Source organism: Bombina bombina, chromosome 1 (genome assembly GCF_027579735.1).
Source record: "Bombina bombina isolate aBomBom1 chromosome 1, aBomBom1.pri, whole genome shotgun sequence".
NCBI lineage: Eukaryota > Metazoa > Chordata > Amphibia > Anura > Bombinatoridae > Bombina > Bombina bombina.
The window spans coordinates 370,652,952-370,671,249 of record NC_069499.1 but is presented as its reverse complement, the minus strand read 5'-3'; positions in this window follow the sequence as shown (position 1 = coordinate 370,671,249).

Below are 18,298 nucleotides of genomic sequence, written 5' to 3'. Positions count from 1 at the left end.
AAAAATTATCTATCAATCTAACTTTCAAGTATAGAAAAATTCTTCATGACCTTTTAAATTGTGCCGTAATGATCGGTGTAATAACCAAAATCAATTTTGATTATTTATTGGTGGAGCATCCTATTGTACCGATTTTTCATTACCTCCCAAAAAGCCATAAGAGCATGATTCCCCCTCCCCCCCCCCCCCGGGCATTGGCTCATTAAATGAGTCACTTTGTGCCATGATTGATACTTTTTTACAACCTACTGTATTGGACTTAAAGAGCTATGTCAGGGACACCAGGGACACCACAGATCTTATCAGACAAATAGAATAGGTGAAGTGGTTGGATGACTGCTGTATAGTCACCGTTGACGTGGTGTCCCTGTATACCTCAATTCCCCACGAGAAGGGTATCATGGCCATACAATCATGTCTGGAGCTATACACTGAGTATGGTGCAGATTTGAGGGAGTTTATCTTAAAATCCTATCACCTAGGTTATGAGTTTTGCGTTAGAGGCTGTGCGGTGCTAACAAGCAGTTTATGCTCACCGCTCACTTACAGACAGCGCTGGTATTACGGGTTTTTACAACCCAGACAAGAAGTGAACGTTGAGCAAAATTTTGCTTCTAACTGCACTCCAATACCAGCCCTGCTTACGTTAGTGGTGAGCTGGTGTAACGTGCTCATGCACGATTTCACCATAAGAATCAACGGGGAGAGCCGGCTGAAAAAAAGTCTAACACCTGCCAAAAAGCAGCGTAAAGCTCCTTAACGCAGCCCCATTGATTCCTATGGGGAAATACATTTTATGTCTACACCTAATACCCTAACATGAACCCAGAGTCTAAACACCCCTAATCTTACACTTATTAACCCCTAATCTGCCGCCCCCAATATCGCCGCAACCTACATTATATTAACCCCTAATCTGCCGCTCCGGACACTGCCGCCACCTACATTATACTTATGAACCCCTAATCTGCTGACCCCAACATCGCCAACACCTACATTATATTTATTAACCCCTAATCTGCTGCCCCCAATGTTGCCGCCACCTCTCTACATTTATTAACCCTTAATCTGCTGCCCCAACGTCGCCGCAACTATAATAAACATATTAACCCCTAAACCGCCACACTCCCTCCTCGCAAACATTAGTTAAATATTATTAACCCCTAATCTGCCGGTCCTAACATCGAAGCCACCTACCTACATTTATTAACTCCTAATCTGCCGCCCCCAACATCGCCGCCACTATATTAAAGATATTAATCCCTAAAACAAAGTCTAACCCTAAACCTAACACCCCCTAACTTAAATATAATTAAAAGAAATCTAAATAAAATTACTATAATTAACTAAATTATTCCTGTTTACAACTAAATACATACCTGTAAAATAAACCCTATGCTAGCTACAATATAACTAATAGTTATATTGTATCTAGCTTCGGGTTTATTTTTATTTTACAGGCAAGTTTGTATTTATTTTAACTAGGTAGAATAGTAACTAAATAGTTAATAACTATTTACTAACTACCTAGCTAAAATAAATAAAAATTTACCTATAAAATAAAACCTAACCTAAGTTACAATTACACCTAACACTACACTATAACTAAATTAATTCACTAAATTAAATCCCTAAATTAAATACAATTATATACAATTAAATAAAATTATCTAAAGTACAAAAAAATTACAAATCCCCCCCAACATTAAAACCCACCACCCACACAACCAACCCTACTCTAAAACCCACCCAATACCCGCTTAAAAAAACCTAACACTAACCCCTTGAAGATCACCTTACCGGGAGAAGTCTTCACCCAACCGGGCTGAAGTCCTCAACGAAGCCGGGAGAAGTCTTCATCCAAGCCGGGCAAAGTGGTCCTCCAGACGGGCAGAAGTCTTCATCCAGACGGCATCTTCTATCTTCATCCATACGGCGCGGAGCGGGTCCATCTTCAAGACATCTGACGCGGAGCATCCTCTTCAATCGACGGCTAACACAGAATGAAGGTACCTTTAAGTGACGTCATCCAAGAAGGCGTCCCTTCAATTCCGATTGGCTGATAGAATTCTATAAGCCAATCGGAATTAAGGTAGAAAAAATCCTATTGGATTGGAAGATGCCGTCTGGATGAAGACTTCTGCCCGTCTGGAGGACAACTTCGCCCAGCTTGGATGAAGACTTCTCCTGGCTTCGTTGAGGACTTCGGCCTGGTTGGGAGAAGACTTCTCCCGGTAAGGTGATTTTCAAGGGGTTAGTGTTAGGTTTTTTTAAGGGGGTATTGGTGGGTTTTAGAGTACGGTTGGTTGTGTGGGTGGTGGCTTTTAATGTTGCTGGGATTTGAAATTTTTTTACAGGTAAAAGAGCTGATTACTTTTTTATTATTTTCTGTAATTTAGTGTTTGATTTTTTTGTGCTTTAGATAATTTTATATAATTGTATTTAATTGTATTTAATTTAGGGAATTAATTTAATTATAGTTTAGTGTTAGGTGTAATTGTAACTTAGGTTAGGTTTTATTTTACAGGTAACTTTGTATATATTTTAGCTAGGTAGTTATTAAATAGTTAATAACTATTTAGTGACTATTCTACCTAGTTAAAATAAATACAAACTTGCCTGTAAAATAAAAATAAATCCTAAAATAGCTACAATGTAAATATTAGTTATATTGTAGCTAGCTTAAGGTTTATTTTATAGGTAAGTATTTAGTTTTAAATAGGAATTATTTAGTTAATGATAAGAATTTTATTTAGATTTATTTAAATAATATTTAAGTTAGGGGGTGTTAGGGTTAGACTTAGATATAGGGGTTAACAACTTTAGTATAGTGGCAGCGACGTTGGGGGCGGGCGATTAGGGGTCAATAAATGTAGGTAGGTGTCGGTGATGTTAGGGACAGCAGATTAGGGGTTAATAATATTTAACTAATGTTTGTGAGGCGGTAGTGCGGTGGTTTAGGGGTTAATATATTTATTATAGTGGCGGTGATATCGGGTTTGGCAGATTAGGGGTTAAAAATTAAATTTTAGTGTTTGCGAGAGGGCCTTGGTTTAGGGGTTAATAGGTTTTTTATGGGTGTTAGTGTACTTTTTAGCATTTTAGTTAGTTGTAGTGTAAAACTCTTAACTACTGACTTTAAAATGCGGTACCAGTGTTGACAGGAGAGGGTGTACCCCTCACATTTTGGCAGACTCGTAATACCGGTGCAATGTAAGTCCCATTGAAAAAGAGGATACGCAATTGACGTAAGTGGATTTGCGGTATTTCCAAGTCTGGTCAAAAAAGTGAGCGGTACACCTGTACCTTCAAGACTCGTAATACCAGCGGCCGTTAAAAAGCAGCGTTGGGACCGGGCAACGCTGCTTTTTAAGCCTGACGCACAACTCGTAATCTAGCCAATTTAATTTTTACTAACACACAACTTTTTTTTGTTTGAGGGGGGTTACTATCGCCAAAGACAGGGGACAGTCATGGGGCAAAATTTGCCCCCACATATGCCAACCTTTATCTTGGTTGGTGGGAGCTATCCCGGGTCTTTGGTGATGGTGTCCCTTTCAGAGAAAATATTATACATTATGGTCGTTATATTGACGAACTGTTTTTCATATTCAGAGGAGAAGACTTGATTATCAAGAACTTCTTCAATTACTTATCTAAGAACCAACAGCGTCTGAATTTTACCATGGAAATACGTAGAACACAGATGCCTTTTCTTGATGTATTATTAAAACCCAACACAAAAATGCAAAAAATAGAAGTAGAGTTGTACAGGAAGGAGAGTGCAGGAAATACCTTCATCATGGCCAATTCTAGTCATCTAAAACATGTAATAAAGGCCATTCCAAAGGGCCAATACATGAGGACGAAATGGAACTGTAGCACAGTGGAGGCTTATGAAATACACTCTAGAAAAACCACAGAGTGTTTTTTAGAAAAAGGGTATAAACTACAACACTTAAACCAGGCCAAAGAACAAGTTGACTCAATGAAAAGAGAAGACATGATGAAACCAAATATTAAAACTAGGGAGAATTTCCATCAGAAGCCTGTATTTATTACAGCCTATAGTAAAGAACATAGTGCAATCTGTTACATCATTAAAAGGTCCCTCCCTATCCTTAGAGTAGATGAAACCTAGGATAAAATAGTGGAGAGAGGCTGTAAATTTGTAACCCGGAAGTCAAGGACTCTGTAGAATATCCTCTCTCCATCTATGTTACCCATAAAAAATGGTTAACCCTGAAGAAAGGATTTATTTAATTGTGGCAGTAGAAGATGTATATCCTGTACACATGGTATTCTGGGGAATACCTTTAAATCCATGGATGATGAGAAATCCTTTAAAATCAAGGATTGCATAAATTGTAACACTTCTTATGTAATATATTTACTCACATGTAAATCTTACTGTATGAAGTATGTTGGCCAGACAACGAGACCTTTCAAGAAGAGATTTCTTGAACATCTTGGATCCATAGGGGATGAGAAATCGGACACTTCAGTTGCCTTACATTTTCAGAATATGCACAATGGAGACAGCAAATTTCTGTCTTTCCAGGGCATACAACATGTGAAAAGACATATAAAGGGAGGAAATAGACTTAAACTTCTGAGTCAAAAAGAAGTTTATTGGATTTTTCAATTAAACACAAGGGTTCCCAGAGGTTTAAATTCGGACTGGGACATTAAGCTATATGTGAATTGATATGATCAAAATGTTTATTGATAATATCATACACAACACAAATTTAGCTCTTTATATATTTAGCATTCCTTTAGTGTTTATTTGAACACGACGAGCCCTGACGGAAATTGAGACTACAATATATTGTTAAATTTGCAATAAAACAATTAAGGATAAGGAGATTGAAACATACATTAAAAAGATAACATATAGCCGCCTAGATTACGTGTTTTGTCGGTAAGACTGTGCAGTGCTAATGAGCAGTTTATGCTCACCGCTCACTTACAGACAAAGCTGGTATTACAGGTTTTTAGAAACCCAGCGTTAGCCGCAAAAAAGTGAGCGTAGAGCAAAATTTAGCTCCATATCTCACCTCAATACCAGCGCTGCTTACGTTAGCGGTGAACAGGTAAAAAGTGCTTGTGCACGATTTCCCCATAGGAATCAATGGGGGAGAGCCGGCTGAAAAAACACCTAACATGAAAAAACACCTAACATGAACCCCGAGTCTAAACACCCCTAATCTTACACTTATTAACCCCTAATCTGATGCCCCCTACATCCCCGACACCTACATTATATTATTAACCCCTAACACCCCCTAACTTAAATATAATTTAAATAAATCTAAATAAAATAACTAAAATTAACTAAATTATTCCTATTTAAACAAAATACTTACCTATAAAATAAATCCTAAAATAGCTACAATATAACTAATAGTTACATTGTAGCTAGTTTAGGATTTATTTTTATTTTACAGGCAACTTTATATTTACAGGGATACCTCACTTTACAGCGCTTCACTAATACAGCGTTTTGTTGAGCGGACGTTTAACCTCCAAGGTTTGCAGTAATTGTCATAATATTGCGAGAAAAGTGACTGCCACCATTTTGTTATGATTAGTTAACTCTGTTTACAGCATTACAGTGCAATCTGTGCCTCAGTGTTGTAGTCTGGCAAATTTTACTACAGTAATTCTCACTATTTTACAGGTACAGTATTTATTGAATACTAATTGAATACTGTGCTGTGCTAGTGTTAAACTAAACGTAGCACTATTGCACCCCAAATATGTGTTTGTTCAAACATGTTTTTAAGTTTTTAAACACTCTGGCAAGTAAAAAGAAAGCTAAAACCACCTTGTTTCACATTAAGGCGGTTTTCACTTTACAGCGGGGCTCCGGTCCCTAACCCGCTGTATGAGCGGGGTATACCTGTATTTTAACTAGGTAGAATAGTTATTAAATATTTATTAACGATTTAATAGCTACCTAGTTAAAATAAATTCAAATGTTACAATTACACCTAACACTACACTATAATTAAATTAATTACCTAAACTAAATACAATTAAATACAATTTAAAAAAAATATCTAAAGTACGGAAACCCCCCCCCCCCCCCCCACACACTAAATTACAGAAACTAATAAACAAATTACAAGTTTTTTAAACTAATTACGCCCGGCTTCGTTGAGGACTTCGGCCCGGCTGGAAAAAGACTTCTCAAGGTAGGGTGATCTTCAAGGGGTTAGTGTTAGGTTTTATTAAGGGGGGATTGGGTGGGTTTTAGAGTAGGGTTGGGTGTGTTGGTGGTGGGTTTTAATGTTGGGGGTTATTGTATTTTTTTTTACAGGTAATAGAGATGATTAATTTGGGGCAATGCCCCTCAAAAGGCCCTATTATTATTTTGGGGGGCTTTTTTTAATTTTATTAGGGTGATTAGATTAGGTGTACTTAGTTTAAAAAGCCTTCTTTCATGGGCTCTCTGATGCAATTAAAGACAAAGTTGCTGCCAGAGATTTACCAGAGGATCTCGAGGCATTGGTGTCTTTTTTTATCCTAATTGACATCAGACTCAGAGAGAGGCCCTCTTTCAAGGAGAGCTTGCGGAAGCCTCCTGTTCCATTGTCTCCTACGTGTTCATTCTCACCCATGCCTCCCTCTCCTCCCATGTCTCCTGGTCCCGAGTCACCAGGTACTGCTGAGCCAATGCAGTTGGGATTCGCAAGTCTCTCCGCGGCGGAGAGGGCCTTTAGGAGGAGGAAGGGGTTCTGCCTCTATTGTGGGTTATAGGGTCACCTTTTGAAGTCTTGTCCTACACGTCCGGGAAACGCTCACACTTAAGGTCCTGTCAGGGGCAGACCTTGGGTGGTTTATCCTCATCCCCAGAACTGCTAAAGGAGAAACCTTTGATCACAGTTGTCCTTTCCTAGGTGGACTCCTCCATAGTCACTCAGGCTCTTGTTGACTCCGGTGCTGCCAGCTATTTCATTGACAGTGCTTTTGTATCAAAGCACTCCATTCCTGTTTTGCCTTGGTCTGTTTCGCTTGCTATTGAGGCCATTGATGGCAGGCTCCTTCAGCCCGCACTTATTACTCACGAAACTGCTCCGTTATCCATGGCTGTTGGGGCTCTCCATTTTGAAACCCTCCAGTTCCAGGTGAAAAACTCTCCGCATTTTCCAGTTGTTCTGGGTTATCCCTGGCTCCAAAAGCACAATCCCAGTCTCGACTGGCGCAGGTCCGAAATTTTGTCTCCGCAATGTATTTCCACTTGTCTTCGCAAATCAGTTAAAGTCTTGTGCACTTCTTCGGTATCTCAATTGCCAGAGGAGTAACGAGAGTTCCTAGACATTTTTGACAAGGTGCATACCGGTATGCTGCATCCTCACCGGTCTTACGATTGTGCCATAGACCTGCAACCTGGATCCATTCCTCCTCGGGCCGGGTTTACCCTCTGTCTGTTGCAGAGAATTGTGCTATGGAGGAGTATGTTGCCGATGCTCTGTCATGGGGGATCATCCACAAATCCTGCTCTCTTGTAGGGGCTGGCTTCTTCTTTGTGATGAAAAAGGGTGGCGAGTTAAGACCATGCATCGATTATAGGGGTCTTAATCATCTTACCATTAAGAATGCTTACCCTATTCCACTCATTACGGAACTCTCTTACCACCTCAAGGTTTACTAAACTTGATTTGAGAGGAGCGTACAATCTCGTTAGGATCAAGGAGAGCCATGAATGGAAAACAGCATTTCACACCAGGAGTGGGCATTATGAGTATCTTGTAATGCCCTTTGGCCTATGTAATGCTCCTGCTGTTTTCCAGGAATTTTTTAATGATGTCCTACGAGATATGTTGCAAAAGTGTGTTGTGGTGTACTTAGACGACATCCTCATACACTCACCCACACTTGAGGCTCATCGTTCTGATGTTACAAGGGTTCTTCAGAGACTACGTGAGAACAGCCTGTTTTGTAAACTCGAGAAATGCGAGTTCCATCAGACTCAAGTAACCTTCCTAGGTTATGTTATCTCCATTGCAGGGTTCTCCATGGATCCTGACAAGTTATCTGTAGTTCTGCAGTGGCCTCGCCCAGTTGGTCTTCGGTCTATTCAACGTTTTTTCGGGTTTGCCAATTACTATAGAAAGTTTATTAAAAACTTTTCTTCCTTGGTCAAACCTATCACAGACATGACCCGTAAAGAGAATGATCCACTCCATTGATCACTGTCCTGCTTTTCGTTCTTGAGGTTGATGCGTCTGAGACTGGAGTAGGTGCCCTCTTGTCTCAACGTCCTACGCCTGACGGTTCCTTGCATCTGTGTGGTTTCTTTTCTAAGAAATTGTCTCCAGCAGAGTGCAATTATGAAATTGGCCACAGGGATTTACTGGCCATAATTTTGGCACTCAAGGAATGAAGACATCTTCTTGAGGGTACTAGCGTGCCAGTGCTCATTCTTACTGACCACAAGAATTTAACTTATCGATCTGAAGCAATACGTTTGTCTCCCCGACAGGCAAGATAGGTGCTATTTTTGTCTTGGTTTAATTATGTGGACTCCTACTTGCCTGGTAGTAAGAATGTTAGGGCTGATGCCCTCTCTCGACAATTTTCGCCTCTGTCCAAGGAGGAGTCTGTACCTACTCCAGTTATACCTCCTGACCATATTTTGGCTGCTATACGTACTAATTTGACTTCTCCCTTGGGGGAGGAGATCCTGGCTGCACAAACCAATGCACCTCCTGAGAAACCTAGTGGTAAGTGTTTTCTTCCTGAGAATCTTCGAACTAAACTTTTGCACACTTACCACTATCCTAAAGCCGCAGGTCACCCAGACAAGAACCAAATGATTTGGTCTGTCACTCGACAATTCTGGTGGCCAGCTCTTCGTTCTGATGTTGCTACGTATGTTGCCTCCTGCTCAGTTTGTGCACAGAATAAGACTCCTCGACGTCTTCCTGTGGGTCTTCTTCAACCTATTGCTAATAGTGAGCATTTTTGGACACATCTTTCCATGGACTTCATTGTCGAGCTCCCTGTTTCCACTGGCAATACTGCTATCCTTATGGTGGTTGACCGTTTCTCTAAAATGTCACATTGCATTCCCTTGAAGAAGTTGCCTACCGCTCAAGAGCTTGCTTCAATTTTTGCCCGGGAGGCCTTCCGTTTACATGGGTTACCCAAGGAAATAGTGTCGGACCGGGGTATCCATTTTGTCTCCAGATTTTGGCATTCCTTTTGTGCTCAAATGGGGATCCATCTTTCCTTCTCCTCGTCATATCACCCTCAATCCAATGGGGCTGCGGAACAGTCTAATCAAGCTCTGGAACAGTTCCTCCATTGCTATGTCTCAGATCACCGCAATAATTGGTCTGAACTGTTACCTTGGGCAGAGTTTGCTCGTAATAGTGCTATTAATGCTTCCTCCAAGTTATCCCCGTTCATGGTGAATTATGGGTTTCAACCATCCTTGTTGCCTGATTCATTCATGTCTCAGGGTATTCCGGCTTTGGAGGAGCATCTCTGGGTGGGTGCAGATTCAGGATTGCCTTCATCGTTCTATGCAGCGCCAAAAGTTCCAGGCCGATCGTAGGTGCCTGCCCGTGCCTTCCTACCAGGTTGGTGAGAGAGTTTGGCTGTCCTCCCGCAACTTGAACCTTCGTGTGCCTTCCAATAAACTGTCTCCCCATTATGTTGGTCCTTTTCGAATATACAGATGGGTCAATCCTGTGGCCTACGCTCTTGACCTTCCTCCTGCAATGCGCATTTCCAATGTTTTTCATGTCTCCCTCTTGAAACCATTGGTTTGTAATCGGTTTACCATTGTGTTGCCTTGTCCCTATCCTATCTTTGTTGACAACCATGAGGTGTATGAGGTCAGCAGCATTATTGACTCTCGTATGTCCAGGGGCCACGTACAGTATTTGGTTCACTGGAGAGGCTATGGTCCGGAAGAACGTTCATGGGTTCAATCCTCTGATGTTCATGCTCCTGCCCTCCTCTGTGCCTTCCATGGCCGTTTCCCCAATAAACCTTTTGTCCTCCCGTGGGGGAGGGGTCGTTGAGGGGAGGGTACTGTCAGAGTTTTTTCCCTCCTTTGTTTGCCATGTGCTGCTGGCAGCCATTTTACTCACCTCTCTTTCTGACTCTGGTGCATACTGTGTGATGCTGCTCATTTCCTGCACTTCCTTTTATGGCCAGACTGGTGTTCATCATCCGTGTGAGACAGGATGCAGTCTCAGAATTGTGATGTCTTCACTTATTATTTAAAGGGCCTTTGTTCAGTATGCTTTGCCCTTGTGTTGTCTCAGTCCTGTTTGTGAGAGCTCCTGTGTATTACCTGGCTGTCTGACGTCCCTTCTGGTTCCTGTTCCTTGGCTTGTTCCTGACTCTGCTGTTCTCCTTGTTCCTGATTCCGGCTCGCCTGACTACTCGCTTTGGCTCCTGACTTGGCTCGTCTGACTACCAGCTCTGGTTTTGATTCCTGGCTTGTTATTTGTTTTGTGGACTTTTTATTATTTTTTGCTATTAATAAAGGTGTGATTATTTTTGCATTTCTTGTCTCAGTCTGATTCCTGGCACCCTGACAGCAATAGAACTAGAAAAAATTTTTGTAGAGTCCTGGGGATTATATTAAAGTTTAGACTTGATGGTTTTTGCCAGCATTATCTACTATAGGAAGTTAAGGTTAGGGCCTAGATATGTGTTGATAAGTGTAAATGTCTAGTGTTCAATATGTAAGGGGGTATTTAAAATATATTCAATCTTATGGGGCCTACCTTTTTATATATAATGAGGTTTGGATATTAAATGATGATAGCAAGTAGTTAAGATGTCTGAGTGCTTTGGTGGTATTTGTGGGGTTTAAATAAGGGAATAATAGTTGAGATAAAGACTGTATTATTAGGAACAAATATTGAGGCATGATATATTTGTTTGAGTAAAATTCACCACTGCGGCCCCGGCCGCGGACCACAATGTCGACCCCCATTCAGGGTGTGCAGCTCCAGTTGCCATTGTGATAGTTAAAAGCATGCATGTCTATGCTCATTCGTGTCCCTTTGGACTATATATCCCTTGTTCTTGTGTAGGTAAGGTATCCCCAAAACATATATTGCTGTATATGATATAAAATAACAAACCGGTACTTTAGCATTGTTAATAACCATTCAATTAGGTCAGTAGTGCAAAGAAGATAGGCCCACTGCTATTATCTGACATTAGAACACCTATGTAGGGGGTAAGGGGAAAAAACAGAACAATGCAACACAAACTGAACTTTTTAGAGGAACTAACACAGCTTATGTGAGCTTTCTATATGCAAGCTCAGTACATATTTCACTATTTATTATGTTCATCCCTCTCCTGTTAATGGGAAACATCCTCCTCTGCCAGGTATGAGATAACTGAGTTTGGCACCTTTTAAATTGGGCTGTTTGTTGAAAGTATGCAATGAAACATGCTGTTGGAGTATGAGGATCTGTGTTACGAAGGCAGCAAACTGTCGGAGCCTTTGTGCTCTTTTACTCGATAGCAGAACTGTTCTGACTTTCAAGTGTCTATTAAGGACCCAATCCTCTACAATTACATAAGAGTCCGATTGTAGCGTGCAAACCTTATGGTATTCGACTGGGGAAGTGCTATCAGGCAAAGGATAGATCTGCTTGGCATCCGCATCTCCACAGGGGTATCCCCCAAGCCCCCGCGCAGACACAGCATGCATTGAATTATTTTCCATCTGGCAAATTCCCACAATCTTTACTTATGGGCTTTATAGATGGCGATGTTTCTGCAGATGGGGCCATTGCAGCGTTATGCGATCATGTGCTTGTCGGGACACTACCATTATCCGAGGCAGTGTGATCGCCTCTCTGTTCCATGTTGGCCAAGGGGATGTGTGTGCTCTTCTGGAGTGTCTTCTTGTGGTAAGGCTGCTCCGATAATGGGGATAGAAGATTTCTCTGTAAAGGGCTCCCCTGAAAGTGAGGAGCCGCAGGAGCACTCATTTACGCCACCAACCCCCCCCCCCTGATGTGAACAAAAAGCTTACTGCTAGCACAATAAATGCTCGAGCTGGAGCAGTAATTAGCGCTCCACTTGTAATCTGGCCTAAAATGGGTATGATGAGCATTTCTGTCACACTTTATCATAATTTTGAGGGTCTTTGTCTATAAGTTTTTATGTCAAGATGTTTGAATGTAGATGTAGAACCTGTGACTGCTGTATAAATTATGCAGTAGAGCAGAAGCAAAGGTTTTACTAGTTATCATCATAATAGCTGAGCTCAGAAGAATATTCTGTAAAAGGTTTTTCTTGTTTAATCTTCATTCTTGCCTACAGGAATATATTAACCCCTCTAAGGTCTCTATGTATATATGCATGCGCTCAGTCATACTTGATGCATTGTCTACTTTACCTGCATTTACAGTTATATAGATTTTTCTCTTTCATAAGCTGTATTGAGGAACTAAGGTTTTTTACTTTACTTTCCTCTGCAGTAATAACAATTAAGGCACAGATTGCAAGTGGGGCTCTAGTGATAGCGCAGGATGGGATATAAATATTGATGGGCCGAGCTAAAATTAGAGCTCAAATTTATATTACAAGTCCATGGTAAAACAGATTTACCAGAGATGGTTTAGTGTGGCCACCATTGCTTTGGCACTTTCAATAGATATCATTCTGGGCAGGTCAGTCCTTGTCTGATGCTTCGTAAAGGACCACTCAATGCAGTAGAATAACATAATTAAGTACATAATAAAAAGACAATGCAATAGCACTTACTCTGAGTTTCATATAAACAGTAGATTTTTTATTGATACATTTTTTCCCTTATTTTCTGGCCCCCTGTATCATATGACAGATATCAGCCAATCATAAACTAGTATACGTATACCCTGTGAGTTTGTGCACATGCTCAGTAGGATCTTGTTCCCCAGAAAGTGTGAATATAAAAAAAAACTGTGCAACAATTAATAATAGAAGTAAATTGGAAACTGTCTTAAAACTGCATGCTCTATCTGAATCATACAAGTTTGTTTTGACTTGATTGTCCCTTAACTAGTGTTTCAGGTTTGTATTTGTGTGAGTCTGTACCACAAGGGCTCATAAACTGCATCTGCAGCTTTATTAAGAAAGCCAACTTTTTTCATTTATTTTGTATTTATTTTTTACAATGACAGAACAAGATGTATTTTCATAACATATTATAAATGTAAATCACTTGTGTTCAATCCCTGACTAAATTATTGTCCAGTGTGAATATATGTGGTAGGCTGCAAGTTAGAATTCAGCTCTCCTGTAAAAAGTTAATTTTGACAGGAGGTTATGGTGGGGGATACCAACAGATAAGTTAAACAAAAAGGGATTTTGTATTATAGGCATATGGGAGTTAAAGGGTCATTAATATGGTGTTGGGCATATAGGCCCTGATATAACATTTCACTACTCAATCAGCTAGATTACGAGTTTGGCATTATGTGTAGAAAAAAAGCCTAACGCTGGTATTACGAGTTTACGTAACGCCACAAAAATATCCATCTCTGCTCAAATCATTAACGTAAACCCAGACCCAGTAGAACCATATACCGCGAACAAAAACATCCACGAATCACTTCAAAAACATTACACAAAGTACACTTACACTCATACAAACACTACACAAAATTTATTTTTAAGATTTTACATTTTCATGTCAAAATAGAACGGATCAAAGTTACGAGATCTCGGGTTTGAAAAAAATCCCACACAAATCCATTTTCCATTGACTTACATAGACTGACGGGAACATACACTCATTTAGCTACATCTAACTACAAATATTATTACATACATACACTAATCGATACATACAAACAATATACAGCACATTACATGCACAAAAAATTTTTTATTATAAAATTAACACTGTTTAGCTACTTTTTCACACAAGAACATGACGTCACTCAGTATACACTCAAAACAAGTGTTGGATTTTATTTCTACACAAATTTTTCTCCTCCATTATTATTATTATTATCATTTATTTGTATAGCTCCGCCAAATTCCGTAGTGCTGGGTACAATGATAGGGGTATACAATGACAAAGATTTGTGATACAATACAAAACATAACAAGACTAAACAAATCTAGCACAGGAGGAAGAGGGCCCTGCTCCGGAGAGCTCACAGTCTATAGGTTTAGGGTGCAGAGACATAAGGTTGGGGTAGCTTGTTACATCGGTTGTATTTGCAGCAGTGAGTCAGGCAGTTCATGTACATGTATTAGCTTGGTTCGGATGCTCATGCACGCGACAGGCAGATTTATCTAGCGCACATAAAACGCATATCCAAAAAAACTCGTAATACCAGAGTTACAATTGTGAAACTAATTCATTATTTCTTGCGTTAGTCCCGCTATGACAAATAGATAAAGAAATGACTATTTTACTATGGAGTTATGGCTTTTACTTGTGTGAATATCACTGCAACATCACATTCTTAAAGGAAATTACATTACATCAACTACAAATCACCATCACCAATACAAAATCTTTTAGAAAAGTTACATCAGATTTAAACGGACAGAAAAATAAATTTTACATTTCATTATTCACAAACAGTAGACAATTGGAAACACGTCTCATTTACCTCTAGTATAGCATTTCATTTATTCAACTCATATGCTTGCATGAGCAGCATATCTACATAGCCTTAACACATGATCATTAATGGATGCACATACATGACTTTTGTCATTCACTCATACATGTGCATTGATATTCTGGGGGGAAAACACATATAAACAATGAACACATTTACATCATACAACTACATTGGAAGGTTGCTTAATTACATTCTCTCTATGAATTGAGAAACATAAAATATGGATTTACTGTCCCTTTAACATCACGATTCACTCAGAATATAACATTAGGAATTACGTACAATAAGAACATCATTAGAACATATTACAGCTGTCACTTTTTGGGAAGGAACAACAATGCTATACTGCTTTATATAAGTCAGTATATGTGGGAGAGAATCACAATATATATACGTAGATGTACATAACATGCATCACACAACAGCAAAGCACACATTTATATTTTAATCATCACACAATAACAATGTAGTAAAATACAACAGCAGAATGAAGATTTGCTAACTAGACAGGCAGGTTGCTAATATGATGACGTCATTAGAAGCTTCAACCATACAGATTACAGCTTTAGGACTGTACCGCCCCTTTCAGAAGTTTCTCACTCAATACTACATTATTACATAGTGTTACATAGAGTTTGGAAGATCTTCATTATTATAGCAATTTTAATGGGACACGTACAATATTGGCATCTCGCAAATCACTTATATATACAATACTATACAATACTACAGTTGTCAGCCGGAAGATCGTCATTATTATAGCGATTTTAATGGGACGCGTACAATATTGACGTCTCACAAATCACTTATATATACAATATTATAGATGTCAGCTGTTACTTTATCGTTTACAAACAATATTGCAGCAACATTGATCGATCAGATTCTATGCCATTATACACAAGTATGCACTTTCATTCATGTTAGTGTGGACGTGTGCTTTTTACTATAAGATCGCGTTTAAGTATTTATTACGCATATGAACAAACATTACGAAGATGCACTGTATATGTTATATTTTTTACACTTTCACTTTGCGATGCATTGGGGGGAAACAAAATTTCAAAATGAAATTGGAGTGTGCACAGCGCCTATGGCCGAGGATATAGAATGTCAGAAGGAATGTGGTGACTGAAAGGTGATGTCAGTGAATATGTATTAAGTAAAAATAGCCCCAATGGAACTATTACACATAAAACAATATAAAACAATATAAAACAATACTGCACATTAAATGATGGTAACAATGAGTGCTATTCATGGATCCATGATATTGGTTAAAAATGCTTAAAATACTTAATTATAAAAACAATGGATTTTGAAGCATTCACAATAAAATAGTTGCACTATTACATGCACAGGACCTTAATCACAAGAGTCCTTGGATGAATCTGAGATTATCACATATGTGATAATCACAACAATAAGAGTAACAACAATGAAGAGGTCAAGTCAGTGTATATGAGTAGAAGTGGAGCATGTGACTGAGTGAATTGTGCGATCAGCATTCAGTGAAATAATGACATGTATGGATACAATATCAAACGTGGTGCACAAATTATGCACAAGCATAAAAGTGGAAACTTGCAAAAAATTGTGGATGTAAAATAGTATACAATAAGTGAAACAAATGTTCATAACAATAGAAACAGCAGAAATAGTCCGGTGCACATAAAAATACAAATAATGAATATAAAAATATATAATTCAATAGAAGTGAAAAATTAAAAATGTGGAACCTGTGCACTTGATAGAGATAATCCTCAGAGAATCCTGGGGGTCTTTAGAACTTCATTGTCCAATTGTGTCATGCTACTGTCCCTTTAATTAGAGGCATGCACCTTCTAAAAAAACTATACCTACTCACTTATGAGGTGACTTTATGTGACCTCCTGTCATGAACCAAGCCTCCAGACGAAAAAGAAAAAGAAAAGGTCTGGGAGGCATTCTGCTAAGAAGGGCTGTGTGGGGATTTGAACCTGTGACTCTGTGGTTGCTATTTCTGTTTGCTTACATGTTGAGCCACAGCCAGTTCTAGCAATAGCATGGATCTTAATCAGAACCAACCCTGTGCAAAACCTCCCTATTTAAGGATGGCTTTTAGTCTGCATTTTTGTCTTCACATTGGATCTGTTTTGTCAAGTCAGAACCTGTTTCCTGTATTTCTTTGGAGAAAGATTTCCTTTGCACCTGTTTACAAGGTATTACCAGGAGAAAGCCTTTACCTTTAAACCTGTTACCAATCTACAAGTTTGTTTCCTGCTTTATGCAATTCCTGCACTTGGCCATTGCCAGGAGAAAGATTTCCTTTGCACCTGTTTACAAGGTATTACCAGGAGAAAGCCTTTACCTTTAAACCTGTTACCAATCTTCAAGTTTGTTTCCTGCATTGTGCAATTCCTGCACTCAGCAATTACAAGGAGAGAGACTTTACCTTTAAACCTGTTACCAGTTTGCAAGTTGTTTCCTGCATTGTGCAATTCCTGCACTCAGCAATTACAAGGAGAGAGACTTTACCTTTAAACCTGTTACCAGTTTGCAAGTTGTTTCCTGCATTGTGCAATTCCTGCACTCAGCAATTACAAGGAGAGAGACTTTACCTTTAAACCTGTTACCAGTTTGCAAGTTGTTTCCTGCACTCAGCAATTACAAGGAGAGAGACTTTACCTTTAAACCTGTTACCAGTTTGCAAGTTGTTTCCTGCCTTGTGCAATTCCTGGACTCAGCAATTACAAGGAGAGAGACTTTACCTTTAAACCTGCTACCTGTTTACAAGTTGTTTTCTGCCTTGTGCAAATCTTACATTTCAGTTATTACCAAGAGAAAGACTTTCCTTTTTGAATCTGCATCTCTGCTTATTAGTTTTCTTTATTTTCACTCCTGCTGTATGTGGTCTTAACATACCTGAGTAGCATATTTAAATATTCTGCAAGTATTTGCTTAAACAAAGTATTTTGTTGTTTAAATAAATTTGTTTTCATTTTCAATCAGTATGGCTTCTACTAATCTTCCTTTAAAGCAACTGTTCCAGACAATGAGGCTCTCACATGATATCCTGAGACAGAACATGACACCTCCTCAATCTCTGTGTCCCCCACAGATTTAGATCATCTCGCTCCTCGGCTTCTTCTTCTTCCTTCCCAGCTGCTTGATCTGAAAGTCCTGACCCGGAGGCCAGTGCAGCTGCTTCTCCGTCCGGTGGCCTGGGAGAGGAAGATAGAGAATCTGAACCAGGTAAATATCCGACTTCATATAATATATTAATATTTGAGTAGATTTTTAAGAAATGTGTATATAGTCATATATTCAACCTATAGATCTCACAACATACGCTACATATGATGTTTAGATATCTGAATTTAGATTTGTCACACATGAAATAGGAATGATGTTTCTTGCGCTCTCCAGAATATGCGTCACAGAGTGAAAATGGTATTGCGCATCCGTGAAATCAATATCATCTGCCATTTCATACATTGACTATCGAATCATATCCCAGTTCAAAATATTAATTGTTATTGTTCAATATTAACAAATATCCGACTGGAATCTTGTAATACACCAAATTGCAAATATATTTGAAGTCTTTAGAAATGATACTCATCACACTACTATATCCAAATCAATTCTGAATCACGGATGCGCAATTCCGCTTTGAATCATTGCGCAATGATCACGAA